Genomic DNA, 17,546 nt, shown 5'->3' with positions numbered 1-17,546 from the left:
GACGATAAAGATCAAGGTCGGTAAAATTAATTTTTATTCTAGAGCTTTAACAATATGTAAATCGATAACGATCGACGTTCGTAAGACGGGGACTAGGGATGTTATCGATACGAAATTTTGGATTTAAATATGGATACGGATTTATTAAAAATATTACTTATATTGGTTACGGATGGAATTCTTACAGATGGAATTGTTTCGGATTATTTGATAATTTCGGATAGTTTATGTTACGTATACCGGAAAATTGTACAACAAAAATCAACTTATTACCGATTTGATTTTATTTGTAAAGTAACTTACATCGGCGGTCGAACGAAAAACTTTTCACAATAGTATTACTTAGACTCGACCCATATCTGAAATTATTCGCAATTTATTTCGTTTTGGTCACGGAACAACTGCGACATCCCTGGCTGTAACTACTCAACTCCACTATACGTTACTCAAGTTAGTTAGCCACTTAAGCAGACTTGACACTATAATTATAATGAAGATGTTTTCTAACGACGATACACGATTCTTCTCATTACATTCGTGTTTTTTTTACAAATTCCTATTTGATACTTCATCTAGTTTGAAAGGAGAACTTCGTATTTTCCCCCCATGATTTTCACCGTCTAGCAATTGTATCTCATAATACGATAATTCTTGTTTTGTATTCAATGACATAAGAATGTTCGAAAATAATATAAGAATGACTAAACGGTTTTGTTATTCCAACAATAAAATTAACACGTAGGTGTTTAAATGAACCACTAGAATTATTTTATTTCGATATACAAATAATGCATAAGACGTACAGCAGGTATTTTAATTTAATCTACTTCTCATAATTCACATCTAACACAGAATTTGTCCCGTATGGAATTCCTACAAAATCAATCTTGAGCAGAAATAACTACGTACGTAAAAGCAGACTAACTTAGCACGCTGTACTCTACTTCATAATACATAAAGCTATAAGACCGAGTTTATAAAACATTCCTACCAAAACGTGATTTATTTGTCTTAATAACTCTGAGACATCTTTTTTAGATACAATCGCTTACGTGTACTAAATACCAACTATGCCTGTTCCATACAGTGAACCGTGACTTGAAATGAGTTCTTTCAAAAGGACATGTAAATCTTGAGCTTATATTTATGTAAATTATTGATGTTATTTTGAAACAGATAGATTAAAGAAGTACTTAAGATTGATGTGGTTATTATAAATTCTTACTAAATCGTCCATTATAGAGAGAAAAAAGAGTACTAATGGAATTACTTCATCATTTTCTATTAGTTTAATGTTCTCATAAATTATTTATTTGTACGAATAACAGTTATAGAATGCTGAATTGTTATAAAATAGTTCAATTTCTATAATTTTTTGTAAAGTAATCATGATATTATAATAATAAATCGTATTTTAGTCACGTCAAGGTGGCGTCTTTATAAAGTACATGCACTTTTTATTCAACCCCGAGATTGCGGAGTGAATACCAACCATTCAGATCTGTTCAACCCAGTGGCCCGTATTCTGAGATATGGCCTTTTAAACGGACATGAATTGCGATCCACATCATTTGGACCCGACGTTTTCAACGAAACGCTATTATGGTCTAGGTTTAGGGACGGATTGGCCGCGACATTGAAATATGAGCTGATGTGTGAAATAGTACTGACTGGTTGAAAGAGCTCTGATAAACAATACGTTAGACGTTATGTACGTGGAATTTTCTCCATGGCACAATGCAGATAATATACATCTATTATCTGCATTGTGCCATGGAAAATTCCCACTAATCCGATAAAAAAAAATATTATAATGCTTGCAAGTCGGTACTGGAATTTTGAATAAATGATTCAACAAAAATGATCACTACTAAAGGTGTGAAGCGCAAAAGAAAAGGTGGTAAGCCTTTGTCCACTATAATGTAATGCAGGAGGACCACAGTTTTACTATATTACATGTAGCGTTCTAGTTCTAGAAGTTGGAATAACCCTTTGTCGTTACACTCCAGCGGCACCACCACCGCGTATTTTTCTACCTAATAACAGAAGTGTTCTGTACCCTTACCATGAGTTTTTAAAACATCCCAAAATTTTACGTTACGTTTAATCAATCCATTATTCTGTTCCGTTTGCTTATTACACGTAACACACGTAAGTGCTCAAGTCCTTTTGTCTGCCTCACATGTTCGCAAAAAAGAGAGACAAAACATAAAGCGCCATTTAGTCAATTTAGATATTTAATTTTATGTTACTGACACTATAGTTCTGATACAATCCGCTAGGGGCGCTGATTGGAATTTGTATGGGCAAATACATAAACAAATACCAAAGCAGTCATATTTGGCAAAACGTAAAAACTTAATGATAAGGGTACAGTACTGTTGTGTTCCGCTTTGAAAGACGCGGTAAGAACGATATAATTATCTGACCGTGGGGACCAGAAGCGAAGCAATTTTATAAAGAATTGTCTTCGCGCTTGATTGAGACCTCTGGTGACCCAAGAGCTGGAGCTTACCTCGGTCAACAAATAAGTTTGGCCATACAACGAGGTAATGCTGCTAGTGTCTTGGGTACACTACCGCGGGGCAGCGATCTGGCTCATTTATTTTATTTATTATAGTTTTAGTTATTTTTTTTGATTACTGTAAATATTTTTATTTCTATTTGTTTTAAATTTAGTTTAAGTATAAATTATAATTAAAATAAAACTAGCAGAATGTATATAAATTCCATGTAATGTAACCTATAAAAAAAAAAAAATTATCTGAGGTGTTCCAACTTATTTGTCTGGAGTAGGAATACATTTTGTGCTGGGTTGATTATGAACTTCTATGGGTCGCAGTAGAAAATTACCATTTGATGGACTGCATACTCGTTTGCTTAATGGAAATTATTAAAATATATTATTATTAAATTAATTACAATATCATGGTTTAGGTCGCGCATTTTTACATATACTAGTTGACCCGGAAAACGTTGTGTTACCATATAAATAAAAATAATGTTAAGGGTGAACAACCCTTATCACTTAGAGGTATGAAAAATAGATAGTAGCCGATTCTCAGACCTATTCAATATGCATATAAAATTTGGTGAAAATCGGTAAAGCCGTTTCGGAGGAGTACGGTAACTAACATTGTGACACGAGAATTTTATATATAAGATGACAATTGGAAATACGTAAATATAAAATGTATAAGGCCAAAGTAAAAATGTTCGTTTGCTATTTATATTTTACATAAAAATGTCATCAACTTTATCACTCCAATCCCCGCGGATCGATCGCTAAACTTATAATGTGGTTCGCTTCAACGCCAACACAATTCAATCCTATCTCATCTATCGAGTCGGAACGATGAGGGAAAAACGACTGGTAATTTATTCGGAATATTTACAGCTCGTTTAGCCACTTGACCCACTGCCCGCGAGGATAGCGAAGCGGTTAAGCGTATATTTGTGAGATAATATTATGTTATGGTGTAGCGCGTTAAACAAGAGGTAATGCTTTGTCTACTACTTTGTGCGGTAACACGGTGGTAGAACCCTTTGTGGTTCGACTGCAGCGGCACCACCGCCACAACTATTTCTGCTTATTAACAGTAGTATTGAGCGCTGCGGTGTTCTGGTTTGTAGGATGTGGTAAGGGAGACATACTTTTCCGAGGAGTTCTAGCTTAGTCCTCAGGGGTAGTGGCGGATCTGTGGCTGATTTCAGGTATATCTAATCCTATCTGGGGTTGATTATGGATATCTGTGAGCGGCAGTAGTCATTTACCATCAGGTGGACAGCATGTTCATATGCTACTTCCATATTATAAGAAAAACACCACAATATTGCGGGAGTATAAAGCGTTCTTTTTAGAAAAATGGCAGGTATGCAGGTTACCTCACGATGTTTCCTTTACCGTTTAAACGAGTGATAATTGATTTCTAATACGCACATAACTTGAAAAATCAGAGGTGCATGCCTGGAATTTGAACCTCGGACCACTCTGTCAAGAGGCTGAGTTTCTTAACCTCTAGGCTATCACTGCTAACACAACTGGTCTTAATCCTATAACATCGCCTGTGGCTTGCAATCATCCGTTGAAGTGCAATCACTTGTACGGTACGATTACACTTCGACGAATCTCTGCATACATGTATGCAAATCCTATGATTTGGATATACGATGTCATTAAATTACAGTGGTAGTCTAGTGTTCACTATGTCATCATCAGTAATTATCATTGTATCATGTTTTACTGGCAGTGATAGCCCAGTGCTTAAGAAATTCGGCCTCTCGATCGAGGAGTCATAATCATTCAATTCAAATCCCAGGCACCTCTGATGTTTCAAAGTTATGTGTGTATTAGAAATCAATTGGAACTTGCTTAAACGGTGAAGGAAAATATCGTAAGGAAACCTCTCAGGTGTGCCCTGAGAGATTTATTATAAAGAAATCTCAAAGGTATGTGAAGTCTACCAATACGTACTTGGCCAGCGCGGTGAACTACGGCCTAATTCTTCTCACTCTGAGAGGAGACCCGTGCCCAGCAGTGGGACAATAATGGGTCGTTGATGATGATCATTTTCTAGTGGTTAGTAACTCGGCCGCTCTACTTCTGAAAGTCATCTGCGTATTAGAAATTAACTTGTATCATTTGCTAAAACGGTGAATGAATACATTGCGAAGAACTAGACGGCATTATTACACCAGAATTCTTTAAAAATATATTCTCAAGAGTTTAAACAATAACATGCTTGTAATTTTAATTTTAAATGGTATAGGTAATGGTATAGGCAGTATTACAGATTGTAATGTAATTTTGGTTAATTATTTTCTGCTCTACCAAATACTAACATGAAACCACAAAAATGCGTATTCCTCACTTTTAGTTGGGTGTTAAACAAGTGCCTTATCTCCTTTTTAACAAAAATCTCTCCATCAGCCAACCAATTACTGGGAATTACTCAACAGAATTAAGCATTGGACGGGAGGCTTTCGTTGGAAACATACGACCTTATATTTGGAACTACTCAATATTCAATACTCGATTGTTTAACGCAGTGAATATACATAGATTTTATTATTAACAACATTGAACCCTAATAGTAGTCAGAGCGACCGCGAAACGACTTGATGGCCTTATTATATTGAAAAATATTTTGATGTAAATAATTTGTTAAATAATAATTTATGTTTTAGTTTGAATTTTCTATTTTATAAGTCCTTAAGACGACTCTCTAATCCAATTAGGTAAACTTTTAATAGCAATATATCTATCAACTTCAACTAATTTATTAAAAAAATCTAATTCAATTTAAATATTAGAACGTACGATATTCCGTAAATAAATGTAAGAAATATATATAAATAAATGTTTAAAGTAACTTGCGTAGCTTTATTATTTACAGCAGCTGGACGCTTGATCAATTGAGTGTCCTTATGTTTCCACCACTTAAACTGGAGTAGATCTGGGTGCGCCTGATAATACTACCCTATAATTATATGCCACGTTCATCAAGAGATTTACCTTGAATATGCTTTCGGTAACAAGGTGGAGCATAAGTTGATGAAATTATCGCTGGGTATACCGCATAATTTAGACAGTCTTCGCTTAGCGTAAAATATAATAATATTATACGCTTGTTGTTGATACTTAGAGTATTTGTTGTTTATATTGGGATTCTTGGTGTATATAAAATACAAATCTAGGCACGCAAAAGGTAAACCTTCATTTAGACCATGTCGGAGTATGGAGTCCCAATCTGACTGCTTGTAGCTATTTGATATATTTCAACTAAATTATATTACGTTCTAATATGAGAATAAAAAATAGTGTATATTAAGATTATATACATTCAGATATCTATCTACTCGTATTATTATCAAAAAACTTATTTTTATAATGCTTGCTAAAGCATTTTGAATTATTTGTATTCTTTATATTTTTATAATTACCTAAATAACCCACATCTGGAATACACATTTGTACGGAATCCATAATGTTTATACAATTCGACTCGCAATTGCCCACTTTAGTTATGTGATAGGAATAAAGATCGGCCGTACAGTTCAGCTGATGTTATGTGGCCACTTGATCTATAGACATGTGTCAGTTACTAATAGGGCAGGATTCAGCTAGTACCCGCTGTACCCGCTGTACCCGAGGGCGGCGAATCAAACGTCTATGGCTGAAATGTATGTACAATAATAATGTTCATAGATAATATGTTTAAATGAAGTGTCGCTTTATATGACCTTTAAAAATAAGAACATTATGATAATCTTCACTTCGCTTCGCTTCACTTCACATCACTTATCTTCTCTTCGCTTCAATTCAATTTGCTTCACTTCAGTTTAACCCTGCACCTTCCTTTCCTTCTTTTTATTTTAAATGATTTCATTCAATTCAAGAGATTATGACCGAAAGCGTAAAATAAAATCTTTTGAATTTGAGCCAGTATGATTCGACGGGGAAACAGTCCAAAATTAGCATACCTATAAAGATAATCTTTCTACACTCAAAGCCACACAAGGATTCCCTATGTCGTGGGCGCCAAGGACACACACAAAGACGTATACCTACACAAACACCAAAATAAGAACAGATATCTTTACTCATAATTCAGATATCAAATCATTAAACCGGTATGGTGACTGCTCCCCCAAAGCGAGTCAAAAAAAGCTTGAGAATAATACTAGTAAGCTGGCAAATGCTGTATGATTGCAACAAAGGGGTTTTGGGGGTCAAAAAAGGTCTAGAAGTCTAGAGATGTGTTATGTATATTTGTATTCCCCTGACGAATATAATACTTATTTGCGTTCTGAATAACTAAACCTTATTAAGTTCAGACAGATACGTGTTTGTGAACTTTATACGTTAACGTTATCACGGAATTCTACAATAGCCTAGTTTAATGTGACAAAGGTACATTAAGCATTAAGTTAATAGCATTTTACGATAAAGCGTTATCTTTCCAGCGTTATTGTGTTCGCGTCAGACTGAAATTATGATAGACAAGGTTTGAATAGATATTATGTTTGAACAATGGCCGCTGAAATATAATTTCGTAATTAAGTTGTCAAGAATTGAGGGTTTCATCTAAAACTAAAGGTAGAGATCCTTATCGTTCGTATAAGATTGAGTGTCTTAACTGTCTGTTTGTTCGTCTGTCACAGCAAATTTGCTTTGAATCTGGTGGACAGGTAAAGTTGAAATTTGGAAAATATTAATTTATGTGACCCAAACCTGTGTTAGGACCTTCCATCTAGCTGTACGGTCTATATGCATGCATAGATTTTAAGTACAACTAAGATGTTGATTTAAATCATATGAAAAACTTATATGGCTACAAATCCCTAAAACTGTACGTTTTATATTTTGAGCAACAATCCGTTAATATACAACTGCTGGATAATAAAAATATACGCTCCAATTAGTACGGAAGGAAGCTTTTGGTGTAAAAATCGATTGTCAGTTACATTTATTCGTTCAAAGGCCTCCGAACAAGTTTTACACAAACATCGTTAGGCTAAAAGCTGAAGCAGTTATCAACCGCACCAACACGTGCGGATGCGGAATAACTGTTTATTTAGAAAAAAAAAATAACAAAAAAATACAACCGACTTCTATGTCACTACAAAGTAAAAAATAATTGAAATAAATGTTGGTTTAGTACATATTTCTGAAGCCGGCGCTCAATATATTTCGTTGGATAACGATGTAAACAGCGTGTCTAATATGAGGTGCAAGATACCGGCGTCAATTGTGCAAGCCACAACACCGAGACACGTTATTAACAACTCTTTTAGCTATTGACATAAGTACCACAAGTAGGAAACGTATATATATCATACACATTCGAAGTGGCAAATAATTTCTTATTTACTAATTTTACTATCTGCTTAGTCACGTGCCGAACTATGGTCAGAGGTGGTCGTTCACGTTTCTGTGTACGTAAACAATTTAAAATGCCGTCGTGTTTTATGAGATTTTGATCAATCATCACCGAACAAAAAATGGATAAAACGTGATGGAATCATTCTTAACATGTATTTTAATTATTATTATTCTACACGTGTTGTGGTTCTGCGGCCGAACGCGGCTGAAAACCGCTCCATGAGTTCTTACCCTTAGATGTTCTAGAAAAATACGCTGGAATCTTACACCCCAAAGTAACCGTTTCGAAGACATTCGACACGATGTTATTACAAGATTTTCATCACTCACCACCGATAATTTTTCACGAAAATTGCTAAGTACTCGGTACTGTAATTTCGGTACGATTGTAATAAATATAATTTTGTTGAGGGTTTTATGTGGCTTATACACCTTGGCTTGGCTTACCTGGAACAATAATAATAGAGAATTAGATATATTTTAGGCGATGAACTAAAAAAGGTACTATTTGACATAGGCTTTTACTATAATGGAGGTAGTGTGATTTGTAGTTAGCACGCTTACCTGTGCGGGTTAGTTCGTGAACACAGAGTACATTTTTATTTCGTGAATAGATAAGAGTAAAACGCTGATGCTTATTTACGGAAAATTAAAAAGTTCTAAATGGATTTTATAATATTGAATTAGCAAAGCAGTCCATCTGATGGTAAGTGACTACTGCCGCCTATGGACAATTGTAATCAATCCTAGTTCAGATTAGATTTCTACTAGAGGTTGGCAACAAATGAATTGCTATCTTCGAAAACTAAGTAAGAATGACTCGGATAAGTATGTCTCCCTTTCCATACCCTTCAAGTCAGAACACCGCTTAACACCGATATTAGCCAGAAATGGGGGTGGCAGTAGGGCCACCGGGTGTCAAACCATAGATAATTCGACCATCTCCTAAAATAAAAAAAATACTTTTATATACCTTTTATAATAATAAATTCAATACAACATCTTTATACTCTAGGCCAAACTACTTCAAAATAGTATAAATTCGAGTTATAAATGAACGAACAGAATTGTAACGTAATTATTAAACAATTCTGTAACGAGAATAAATTAAAATACCAGATTCGAGGGATGATTTAGTAAAATTATATTACATTTCAGCTTCGTTATTGCTAATGTTCACAATTAAAATAATTTATGTTGGTCCGTCTTAAGTTTACGAGGGCTTTCGAATTTATTGTCACGGACCACACTTATTAGTCAAATATTAATTTATGGAGATCTTAAATAGAATTTGAATGTTATGATTCAAGAACAATGTTTCTTGAGACTAGAACACAGACCAGCAAATATTATTCAAGACGTTTCGGACTTAAGATTAATGGTCACTGGTAAGGGAGGGCCTTTTACGACTAACGACTATAATATCTTACAGTAGCTGTCTGTGGCTATGTTTGCGTGGGTTAAAAGACGAGACCTTTGTATTTAGCTGATCGTGATATGCCCTATTCCACTATGTTTTCAAATATATTTGATTTTTCTTCTCTCGAATTATTTAGTTTTTGATATGAACTTGCTTCAACAATCCACATTGGAGTACCATAGTAGAGAATGTGCAGCAGTGATAGCCTAGTGGTTAAGAAACGCGGCCTCTCGATCGAGGGGTCCGAGGTTCAAAACCCAGGCACGCACCTCTGATTTTCAAATTTATGTGCGTATTAGAAATTAATTATCACTTGCTTAAACGGTGAAGGACAACATTGTGAGGAAACCTGCATACCTGAGAGATTTATAAAAAAAAAAAAAAAAAAAAACTCAAAGGTATGTGAAGTCTACCAATACGCAATGGCCAGCGCGGTGGACTATGGCCTAATCCTTCTCATTCTGAGAGGAGACCCGTGCCCAGCAGTGGGACAATAATGGGTTGATGATGAGTAGAGAATGTTCCAAGTCTTTTCCAATTAGGAAGCCACCGTAGTAGGTAGACATAGTTATAACCATTTTATAATTGTAACATTATTAAGCTGTGTTCTGGTTTGATGGGTGTGGTAAGGGAGACATACTTTTCCGAGGCGTTCCAGCTACTTACTAATAGGAGTACAGGGCAGCGGCGCATCTGTGTCCGACCATCAGAAATATCTAATCCTATCTGGGGTTGATTACAGATGTCCATGGGCGGCAGTAGCCACTTACTAGAAGGTGGACTGTATGCTCGTCTGCTACTCCTATATTATATAAAAAAAAGCGATGGCACGTCATTTGAACAGTGCTATTCACACCAAAAAGCATACGATAAAGTCGTGATCGCATCGTACGTACCAAATGGGAATCCTAATTACATTTTAGAAAGCCGCTTTTCATTCATAATTAGATTCGGCTTCTTTTTCACAAAGACATTTCATTAAAGATGTTTCCGTCGCAGTTGTATTTAATGGCCGCCTTTATTTGATTATTTTTAATCACAGACAAGTAATTATGTAGCATTTTGGTTTCGTAGTTTCTGTATTTGAAATTAAGTTTTTTTATGGCATCACAGCATAAGTCTATTCTACTATTTGTCTAGTAGACGTTGTTTCTTCAAAGTATTCGATTAAAAATGCTGATTGATATTTTTACCACTATTTGGTAATTCTATGGAGAGTATTCTATACAATGTATTTTTAGATAATAATGGTTCTATAAAACATCCTAATAGATGATACTTAAAAAAATCAGATGCAAGACATCAGGTGGCAATCTATAATCAACCTCGTACAAGATTAGTTTTTACCTAAGCTCGGCCACAGATGCATTATCCCTACTGAAGACTAAATTAAAATGCCTCGTGTAAGAATGTTTGCCTCGTGTAAGACCCCCTTCAAAATAGTACACAGCATCGCTTAGCAATCCGAACCATAAAGGGATATTGATCAATTAAGAATGATTAAATAATTATTCGTTTCTTAGAAGGGTAGAAATCAATTTACCGTAAACATTTGGTTTGATATCAAATGCCATTGTCTATTCCGAGAAACTTTCTTTTTCTGATAAATCGGGTTCTACCGGATCTAATAAACGTACCTTTTCCTAATATGGTTTTGAATACGGGATCAAAGGTTACCGGCCGTCGCTAAAGGACTTGTTAAACCCTTCACGAATAATGAAGTAGGCGAGCAAATGTGTCTTATGATAATATCATAAGACAAACTTAAACTTCATATTATGAAGTTTGTCAAAAACTTTGAAGAGGATGTGCATTAGTTACTCGCCATCAGATGGACTGCTGCACTAGTCAGTCTCCATCAGATGGAATGCATGCCCGTTTGCTACTCCATTTTATGAAAATAATTATAATTGGCCAACCTATTAGCACCGTTATACATACTCTGTAAAAAAATCAAGTCTCTATCTATTACGGTTCAGAAGATAGAGCCCTGTGACAGACGGACAGACGTATAGACGGCGGAGGGTTAATAATAGGGTTCCTTGTTAACCTTTGGGCACGGAACCTTAAAAATCAGTGATATATTATCTCGCTCATACGTTATAAAGTATAAAAGATAGGCCAACATGTATGCAGTAATTTTGGATTATATATTTTTTTAAATATCTTGTACTCAGTAAGGTAATCGGTAACACATTTTTTACAAAACAGTTTGTCATTTATAGTTCATTCGCTCCTAGTCAAACTGGCGTGTAATATTCTGATAGTTTGATACATAGATGAAAGAAGTTGTTAGAAAGCAGAAGTTTTAGGAGATCAACTTGTACCGTTATTGTATTTCGTTTCTTGTTGATCCTTTTCACATTTTACTAACGAAAGTGATTCACAATGTGTTTATGTTTTTAATGATTTTTGGAGAAGCAAAGAATCCTTAATTATCCTATCACGAGTTAAGTGGTCAATGCAGCCAGTCATTTACTGTAATCGAATTGAAAGGTCACAAATCATAATTTAGATAATACATAATCATCTACCTTACATCTGCTGCAGTACACTCTTTAAACCAGACAACAACTTGACATTCTTCTCACAAGTGAAAGTACCCTTACATTAAGTATAAAGACTTCATGTTCTTCTTTACTTATATTAAATCTGTAGAGAGGTCAATTCTGTACATGAAATATATTTCCAAAATAACTACCAGGGGGTGATTAGGGATCCATACTGGTGCTAAACGTGCAATCAGTAAAATGTTTGTCTGTCTGTCTGTCTGTCTGTATAGCCGTTATAGAAACAAAAACTACTCGACGGATTTTAACGAAACTTGGCACAATTATTTTTCATACTCCTGAGCTGGTTATAGTATACTTTTAATTACGCTACAATCAATAAGAGTAGAGCAGTGGGAAATGGAAAATGATGGGAAAACGGGAGATGTTACTCAATTTTTTAAGCTTTCATCGCGTGTGAAACCTTAATGGTTAAAGCTACACAGAAATGATGTATGACGGAAATGTTCTCCTTAAAATTATATAAAAAATATCCCACGACAGCATATGTCTAACTTTTATGGTTGACTCACAATAACACGTGTAACTCCCGATAGCTTAGCAGTTCGAAGCTTTCTGATAATATTTGTCTACTCCTTCGTTTATAACACTCTCAGTCATACCTAATTAAAAAAGTTGTGATAAAAAAATCGGTTGTCTGTAAAGTCGGTTTACTGACGATAGTTGAACGTGACAACGTCATATGAAAATACTGATGGAATGGTTGCATTTTTCAAAAGAAATTTGTAAAATAATAATTAATTAATTAATTAATTTTAAACTAATAATTTACTTAACACTATCAACATTTATCAATAGTATGACATAACCTATAAACTCAGTTTCTCAACTTTTGTGTCAATCTAACAATTAATCAATCAATCATAGTTTACGATAATGAAATATCAGTGTACAATTATTTACCTTTATTGTTGTAGTTGTTGTAAATGATAAATGACGAATCTAAGCACTCCATATTTTCACTACAGACACAGCTGACGATACTTTAACCACACGTGTGAACTTGTATTGTGACGCTTTCTTGTTTTTCCAACGCCAAGAACGTTCGAGAAAGACAAAGACAGAGACACAAGCATGCGCCGATTCAATGCGCCTAATTCTCTAGTGCTGCGCGCGCGGCAGACCGATCATAGTTGTGTGGGAGAGAGACGCAAGGCATTCGGCGGGCCTCTCTCTCGTTCGGTGACTCATCGTAACGTTACCGGGCGTTACACTTTTTCATAAGTGACTCCCAGCCGCAACCTAATTTAAGACGTTGTCACGTCAAAAGGTAAGGGTTGTTTACCCTTATTTTTTTTATTTATATGGCAACACAACGTTTGCCGGGTCGAAATATATTATGTTTCCAGCAAGTATTTGGAGCGTGAGTAGAATGGAACCGGATATTGGACTAGACCCTTGTAAATAAGCATTCATAAGTACATAGTAACTACAAACTAATTAATTTAGGCTATCATTTTTATCAACCGGCCTCTTTAATCGTCGCCAATATTTTTTTACATTTATAGATATACTCGTAGATGATAGGACAAAATTTAGAACAGGAATCTTTGCATATATATCGAGCCCGGGATCAAACCCGGATTCTCTCTGGGTGATAGACCAGCAAGATGATTCCGCGTATTATTGCTTCATGTGTAAATATTACTGTAACATTTTTTATAATATAAGAGTAGCAGACGAGCATGCAGTCCACCTGATTGTAAGTGGCTACTGCCGCCCATGGACATCTGTAATCAACCCCAGATAGGATTAGATATTCCTACCTGTGGTCAGCCACAGATGCGCCGCTACCCCTAAGGACGAAGCTGGAACGCCTCAGGAAGGTCTGTCTCCCTTACCACACCCTTCAAACCGGAACACAGCAGTGCCTAACACTGCTGTTATTAGGTAGGAATAGATGTGGCGGTGGTGCCGCCAGATCCGAACCACAAAGGGTTCTACCACCTTCAAAATAATATATCAAAATAATTTATCCTAAAAGTATTCCCGTAAAAAAAAAGTATTCTGTTCTGAAAAGGAGCTTCCATCGGCTACGATGGATTTATTGACATGTGGATTCCTAATTATATTATTCCACTTATGAACACAATTAAACATAATGTAAATACAAGAGAAGTTTAATGCAATCGCAGCTGGTGAACATTACGCGATTATATGGGAGTAGTTTGCAATCACATGAACGAAAACGTCGTTTCGATGGAGTGTTGGTTCGCTTAATTAAAGTTGTCTTGCAAACTGAGAATGTTACAAATGTTCAAAATTGAATTATGTTTAGTATATCTACTGGAGTTTTAAAGGTGGTATAACTTATTTTGTTAGCGACACCAGTAGGATTTTTCCCACTGAAACCCTTTAGTGGCCGAGGACTCCAAGATTTCCAAGGCAACACAGAGTTCTCTAAGCGTGGTGCCTCTAACGAAACCAGATGAGCATCTACGTTCGTCATATTTTAGCTTTTTTTTCTTTTTTTTGCGCCCAGACAGACCATAACGACAATAGCGCCAAACAATAACGAGCCCTTCCTAGAACTGGCTCCTGGAAGACTAGACTAAACTAGACTGAAAAAAACTAAACTCTCCTGGAAGAGGGTGAATGCTCATGCCCTAACACCAACGCCGACTCATCCTTAAGGGATGCCTCATCCACTAAACACCCCCTTGTTGGCTCAGGACTCCTAAGCCCTCATCGGATGGCGACCTCTTAGTGGAAAAAAGAGGTGCAAATGTGTATAAGACATTTTATGCGGCCACACACCGTCGTCCTATCCTTCGAGCTTACACGCTTGCTGCCCGTAACTCCGAAACCCCCTTTCAGTTGCCTCTTATAACAGAGTAAATAATTTAACTCTTCAGGTCCGCGAGGCTACATGGACGGAACTACACTGAACGTATTAATACGGAAAAATAAAAATAACTAGACTAAAAACATTTTAATCTTTTAAATTCTCACATTTTTAAAAAGCACGAATTGGTGTTCATTCATCTGTTAAGCTTTTGTTCGACGATTATGAAAACTAAACGTTTCTCGGCTTTATTTAGTACTAGTTTTACCCGCGATTTATTTCCATAGAATTTTAGATTGTAAATATTTCCTATTAAGCGTTTCGTAACATGCTCTATTCTACATATCTAGGGTTCCGTACTTAAAGGTTTTTTTATAACATAGGAGTAGCAGACGAGCATGCAGTCCATCTGATGGTAAGTGGCTACTGCCGGCCATGGGAATCTGTAATCAACCCCAGATAGGATTAGATATTCCTACCTGAGGTCGGCCACAGATGTGCCGCTATCCTAGTGGACTAAGCTGGAACGCCTCGGAAAAGTCTGTCTCCCTTACCACACCACTGCCTAACACTGCTATTATTAAGCAGAAATAGGTGTGGCGGTGGTGCCGTCGGAGTCGAACCACAAAGGGTTGTACCACCTTCTATAAATAAATTTATGCACAAAACTACATTTGAAAAACAAAATACCTATCTTCTTTTATTAAGCCCCATTTCATCCTTTAAGCTTTTTATTTGATCAAAAGTGGCCTATGACCTTCCTCGATGTATGAGCGATGTACATAATTTTGTTAAAATTAATTCATTAGTTTAGCACTAAAAGCGTAAGAAACCAACTAAGTTACTTTTATAATTTATAACAATAGTAAAGACGTATTTTGCACTCACTGCAAATTATTTTCAATACTTCCTCCCAAATATTTCTTGGCAATATTTCTGAAAACTCTAGAGTTATAACGTTGGGGAGGAAATTTCAACACTACAAGTTTAGTTTACTGCATCAGCGTTCTTTTCTTGCAATACTTCTCAATATTTGAAGCGAATTTCTTGTTCTCAATAGTTGAATTACGATGTTAGTGGAAATATTTCAAAACAAGCAACAGCGATGTTATTTTCACAAAAAGGGTAAAGTAAGATTAATAATAATAAAACGATAATTTAGATGTTAGTATAAGTACGTTTATACATATTTTTGATGTTGGGTTATAAATGGATCTGGGTTTGATTCTCGACCACGAAAACATGCGTTCCCCAGACTCTATTTGTATTTCCTTTTTTCTACTTCTATTGCGTATGTGTAGCTATTATTTGTAAGAACTGTTAATTATCCAATAGATGCTCATATTGTCCGACTTTGCGTACATTATGACTTTATTTAAAGGTAGAACCCTTTGTGGTTCGACTCCGGCGGCACCACCGCCACACCTATTTCTGCCTCATAACAGTAGTGTTAAGCGCTGCTGTGTTCTGGTTTGAAGGGTGTGGTAAGGGAGACATGCTTTTCCGAGGCGTTTCAGTTTAATCCTCAGGGGTAGCGGCGCATCTGTGGCCGACCTCAGGTAGGAATATCTAATCCTCTCTGAGGTTGATTACAGATGTACGTGGGCGGCAGTAGCCACTTACCATCAGGTAGATTGCATGCTTTGCTACTCATATACTATAAAAATATATATATAGAAAATTAATTTTCAATCAAACTTATGCGCCAGAGAGTAATAAATTCAAAGGCCGTAAACTGCAGTTTCTTGCCAAGAAAATATATTTGTTCTTTTGAGGCGATCCTCTTTTCATTTATGCTTGCGAGTATTAGAATTTTTATAAAGATTGCAATACACAACAATAGGCTTTGGTTTTATGATAAAAGTTTCATAGTTTTAACTATTCCTTTCTATTGTACCTCTGTTTTAGTAAATATAGCAACTGCAAACTCATTTAAGTGATATTAGAATTTTTACTTTTACCTATGTGTACCATGTACAATTGAACTAGCTAACAAGCGTACAGTCCACCTGATCGTAAGTGGTAACTGGCGCCCATGGTTATCTGTAATCAAATTCAAGATTCAATGCCAAATTTCAAGAATTTTTATTCATAGTACATTACTTACAGAATTATCTCCGAGAATTAATTAGCTACGTTCACTTCACGGCGTTTCCTTTACGGAGAAGCGGCGAAAGAAACTCCATTATACATGTCTCCTTAATAAGGATGTCAGATACAGCCTAATTAAAGACTACGATTAACTTCAGTGGAGCTGAAGCGTGGTTATTTAACTATATGTTACAATATTTAAGCTTTTATGTAGTATCTTTTCATCTTTGAGAAAAAAGATAAAAGAAACTTTTGTATAGTAGTTGTAGTCTCAAAGATTTATAACATAATATGTTTTATCCTATTTTGGCTTGAATAGAACTATTTTGGCGCCCTATGTGGAATTTTTTTTCACATAGGGCGCCAAAATAGTTCTATCTTTTCTTAATGCTGAGATCATTTTCGTTTAACAAGGAAGTCATATGCAGACTATTTTTTAGAAACATCAGATAAGGCTTTGTGTAGTGTTAATCTGTATTAGAAATTTAGTAAGAAGATCTAGTGTTTAATATAGCAACGTGCCATGAAAAATTTTACTACCTTACACTAGATATTCACAGATTTATGTCCTCCCAACCATTTTGAAAATTAATAACTTTGTATTGCCCCGCTACTTTTTAACGTTACCACATTTTAGAAATCACAACTTCAAAACACAATCAATATTTAATTTGATTAAAATGTACCTTTCCAGGCCTTCCTTCCTTCTATGTGCCTTTAGGGTCTATAAAAGGGCGTTCTAGTTTACTTTAACGATACCTACCGTATACGGTCTATTTTACCTATTATTAATTG

The 17,546-nt window shown here is 35.6% G+C and overlaps 1 protein-coding gene across 2 annotated transcripts in view; it reads right to left on the bottom strand.

Annotated features, from left to right (window-relative positions):
- The window catches only part of LOC140757230 (metabotropic glutamate receptor 2-like), a 233,859-nt gene that overhangs the window by 159,396 nt on the left and 56,917 nt on the right, over positions 1-17,546 (bottom strand). The gene's annotated exons all lie outside the window — the stretch shown is intronic.

Source organism: Epargyreus clarus, unplaced genomic scaffold (genome assembly GCF_041222505.1).
Source record: "Epargyreus clarus isolate Ecla_fem2 unplaced genomic scaffold, WU_Ecla_fem_2.2 ptg000004l, whole genome shotgun sequence".
Classification (NCBI taxonomy): Eukaryota; Metazoa; Arthropoda; class Insecta; order Lepidoptera; family Hesperiidae; genus Epargyreus; species Epargyreus clarus.
The sequence above is the reverse complement of the archived record's forward strand: the minus strand, read 5'-3'. Positions and strand labels throughout refer to the sequence as shown.